The sequence below is a fragment of the Mesoplodon bidens genome (assembly GCF_964165515.1).
Source record: "Mesoplodon bidens genome assembly, chromosome: 18".
Lineage (NCBI taxonomy): Eukaryota > Metazoa > Chordata > Mammalia > Artiodactyla > Ziphiidae > Mesoplodon > Mesoplodon bidens.
In genome coordinates, this window is record NC_138175.1 from 51431419 (window position 1) to 51436501 (window position 5083).

Sequence of the window (5083 nt, forward strand, 5' to 3'; positions counted from 1 at the left end):
GTAAAATGTTGAATGAATCCATTCATTGATTGATCAACATTTGTGTTTGTTGAGCATTTACTGCATGCCAGACACTGAGCTAGGCCCTGAGAATACAGTCTTAAAAGCCAAAATCCTCATCCTCGTGGGCAATTGATTAGTGAATGATTGACTTCTGGTCATATTAATAGAGATCTTTGGCCAGAAATGTGGAGGGGATGAAACGCTTTGATATGATTGAACATCCTCCCCTTCCTAGAATTTCATGTTTGGCTCTGGGGGCTGTCACTTCTGAAGGATATTGACATTTGGAGAGTTATAGCTTAGGTAGCTGTTCCTGGAAACACATGGACAATCCTCCTTGCTGGTCAAAGAGGGATTTGCAGGTTTCTCCTGCAGTAATTTTTTCTTCCCTTAGGAATTGATGGCCTTGATAAACTGTCACTCTGAAACTGCAAGGCTCTTGGGATGGATCTCTTCCATCCCAAGAGAACATCTGTACAGTTCAGACAAGGAAAAGAAACACAAGTGTGTAATGTTCTACAAAATTCTTATGTATTGCTCTGTCTAGAGAAATCCTATAGATTTGTTACCTTATTATAGTTCTATTAGTGCAGTGGTTCTCAAAGTGTGGTCCTTGGAGCATCTGGGAACTCTTTGGAAATGCAAATTCTTGGGTCCCACCCAGACTGATGGAATTAGAAACCCTGGATGGGGAATTGGGAGGAGGTGCATTTTCATTATAACAAACCCTACAGATGATTCTACTACTGCTCCTTCAAGTGTAAGAACTACTGAAACTCGAGAATAGTGGGGGGAAATGTCAGTGCTTCAAACATAAAAGAAAGAGAGAGAAGAGAGAGAGAGAGGTAATTAGATAGCATCACCATAAATTATCTTGCCTACCAAAGATGAAGGAATCAGAACAATTCAATCCCTACTCCTGGACAGTCACAGTTATTATTCAGCTGGTTCACACTGACAGGGCTGTATCAGTTGTTAAAATACTGAAATGTTATCATACCAGGCAGTAAAGAGTCATTAACAAGAGCAGACTTCTCCTCCTTGTCCTAAGGCAATAGTTGGGGCTGCAAAACTTGATGCTTCTGCTGGGCTAGTTCTAGGCACCCCACTTGACTTTATGATTCCTCATCCAGCACATCACTACTGACTAAGAGCACACAATGATTTCAGCCAGCCGGTCAACCTCTTCTGAAGTTGTTACCCTCTCTCTCTCCTACTTCTATTCACTGCTGCAGCACTCTGAATCCTGCCCCTTCTCTGGCCCCAACAGAAGAAAGGAAACCTCAATTGTCTTACCTCGATTGGGGAACTTTCTGTACCTCTTGCAGGTTTATTAGAGACTCCCATTGAGAACCCTGACCTATTATGGTTTTGGGTGTTTTTTTTTTGCGGTACGCAGGCTTCTCACTGTTGTGGCCTCTCCCGTTGCAGAGCACAGGCTCCGGACGCGCAGGCTCAGCGGCCATGGCTCACGGGCCCAGCCACTCAGCGGCATGTGGGATCTTCCCGGACCTGGGCACGAACCCGTGTCCCCTGCATCAGCAGGCGGACTCTCAACCACTGCGTCACCAGGGAAGACCTATTATGTTTTAATTGATGATCATTCCTATAATGATTAATTTTATGCACCAACTTGACTGGGCCATGAAGTGCCCAGATATTTGATCAAACATTCTGGGTGCTCTGGATGAGCTGAACATTTAAATCGGGAAACTGAGTAAAGCAGATTGCCCTCCCCAATGTGGGTGGGCCTCACCCAATCAGTTGAAGGCCTGCATGGAACAAAAAAGGCTGATCTTTCCCCGAGTAAGAGAAATTATCTTCCGCTCCACTGCCTTTGAACGGGAACACTGGCTTTTTCCTCCCTTCTAGATTCAAACTGAAACATTGGTTCTTTCTGTGTCTCGAGTCTGCCGGCCTTCAGACTAGAACTGCACCTTTGCCTCTCCTGGATCTCCAGCTTGCCGACTCACCCAGCAGATCTTAGGACTTGTCAAGTTTCCATAATTGAATGAGCCAATTCCTTATAATATATACATCCCACTGGTTCTGTTTATCTGGCGTTTTCTCTAATACTTCAAAACTGAACATGGAGGTATCCTATCATTAATTTAAGGTCTCCTTTAGAATACAGTCCCATACCTGAGGTACGATCAGCCCAGATGGCAGAACTCATTGAGCTTATTAGGGTTTGTTAACTAGCTAAAGACCAGAGAGCAAACATACATATACACAGACAGCAGGTATACTTTGGGAATACTTTGGAAACAAAAGGGAGTTTCTAACCTTTGCTGGAACCCCCTTGGAAAAAATCTATACACGTCATAAAACTGCATAGACACACACACACATACATTCATGCACACAAACGGGAGGGCATGTAATAATGCAAAATCTGAATAAGGTCTGTAGATTCACCAGTGTCAGTTTCCAAGTTTGGTATTGTGCTATAGTTATACAGGATGTTACCATTGGGGGAAACTGGATGAAGGGTATAGAGGACCTCTCTGTACTATGTTGGCAACTTCCCCTGAGTCTATAATTATTTCAAAACTGTTTAATTAAAACCACACACACACGTTCCTCAAAAAGTTAAATACAAAATTACCATATGGCTCAGCAATTCTACTCCTAGGTATATACCCAAGAGAAATGAAAACATATGTCCAAATAGAAACTTGTATATAAATGTTTATCACAGCCTTATGTGCAACAGCAAACGATGGACACAACCCAAACTTCCATCATGGGTGAATGGCTAACACCAAAATATGAGCGATAACAGAATGGTTATTGTTTTAAGCCATTAAATTTTGGAATGCTTTGTTCTGAAGCAATAGATACTGGGAATAGGGGTCTTCAAACTCCCAGAAACATTAGTGACCTTGCCCTCCAGGGTGTCACCCACCTTGACATAAATATGCTGAGGTTGCTGGTAGCTTCCGTCCCCCTTCCTTTGGGAGAACTCCCCCACCCATTCTGCGAGGTTTAGGTGGTGCTGGCAGTCCCAGGTACACTAACCCCTTCCTAAGCAAAAAGATGAGCACGTGACCCAGGCCTGGCCGATCAGATGACTCCATTCCCTAGGCCATGGAGATTGGTCACATGATCCAAGGTGAGCCAATCAGATTACTCCTGGAGAGGCTTGAGTGGTATGAGAGAAAGACTTTCTCTGGCTTTGTTACCATGTGGCCTGGCAGAATGCCTGCAGCCACAGCGTCTGTGTTCTCAACAGTGTAAAAATAATCAGCTAACATTTGTAGAGAGCTTGCTATGTGCCAGGCACTGTCCTAAGCTTTTGCGTCTATTTAACTCATTTTCACAGCACCCCTATGGGGCAGGTGCTATCATTAACTTCTATTTTATACATTGGGAAACTGAGGCCTTGAGAGGCTTAAGAAACCCGCTCAAGGGGAGAAGGCAGATCCAAGAGTTCATACTCTATGATTCCATCTATTTAAAGCAAAGGTGAGGGCCTCCCTGGTGGCGCAGTGGTTGAGAGTCCGCCTGCCGATGCAGGGGATACGGGTTCGTGCCCCGGTCTGGGAGGATCCCATATGCCGCGGAGCGGCTGGGCCCGTGAGCCATGGCCGCTGGGCCTGCGCATCCGGAGCCTGTGCTCCGCAACGGGAGAGGCCACAACAGTGAGAGGCCCGCATACCGCAAAAAGAAAAAAAAAAAAAAAAAAAAAAAAAAAAAAAAAAAGCAAAGGTGAGCAGACTACCACTGTGGACCAAACCCTATCTACCGCCTATCTTTGTATGGCTCGTGAGCTAAGATGGTTTTCACATTTTTAAGTGGTTCCAAAAAAATCAGAACAATAGTATTTCATGACACGCAAAAATGCTGAGAAACTCACGTTTCAGTATCCATAGTTTTATTTGAACACAGCCAAGCTCATTCATGCCTGCATTGTCTGTGACTGCTTTCACACAACAATGTCAGAGTTAGCTGGGACAGAGGCTGAGTGGTTCATAAAATCTAAAATATTTACTATATGGCCCTTTCCGGAAACAGTCTGCTGACCTCTGATTTAAAGTACAAAAATGGGTAAAACTGTTCTATGGTGTGAGAAGTAGGGCAGCAATTACTGGCGGGGGCCGGGCGGGGGCGCTCAATGACTAGGAAGGGGCACAAGGACGCTTTCTGGGGCCTGGGGATGTTCTACTTCTTCATCTGGGAGCTGGCTGCATGGATGGGATCAGTTTGTGATTATACATTTATGATGAGCGTACTTCTCTGCATGTAACATACATCAATACAAAGTTAAAGTTAAAAATTCGCTCAAAGTTACAGATGCTACACTGAGAAATCCCCAAAAGGAAAACCCAATCACATCTGAGCCCCCTGAATCTAGCTAGGTCCCTCCTGGACTACCCAGTTCCATGACCTGGCAATTGCTTCTTATTGTTTCTGCTGGATGAAGTTAGGTTTCTGTCTCTTGCTACCCAGAATCCTCATACCCCATCTCCTAGACATCGATAGTGTCATCAGCCCACTTCTCTGAAAACTTTCCTTGCCCTGTTTCAACCTCGTGGTTCAAGTGGAGGCTTCCGTGTTTTTACGTGATTCCATCTTCCTGGCCACAATCATTGGTCCAGGGTTGGCCTTCACCCAAGTGGAACCAATCACAGCAGGCCAAACAACAGGCCACGTTGATAGATCTGTAGATGGGCCAATCATAGCCCTTCCCTGGGATTTTTGGACTTGGGGCTCAAGCTGCTGGGTGCCATCCTTCCATGGTGTGGAGAATGCTGGTCCCAGAGAAACATGCTGACTTGCAGAAGGTCAGAGAAGGTATGGAGTACCTTGGTTGCCCTCAAATCCTTGGTTTGATGGCCCTGAAGGCCAGAGGGGACAACTGCCCTTCCTTGTTTGGCCATGTCGATCAACTGAGTCCTCCTCTGGCCTAAGTTAGAGAAAGCTTGGTTTCTGTCAAGCTTAAAGACGAATAAAGACCTGATAATGGTGTCTCATCACAAACACTGTAATATATGCACACCACACACACACCTCATACACATACACTTATAGACACAATCTCTGGACACACCATATACACAGACCCCGAGACTCCACC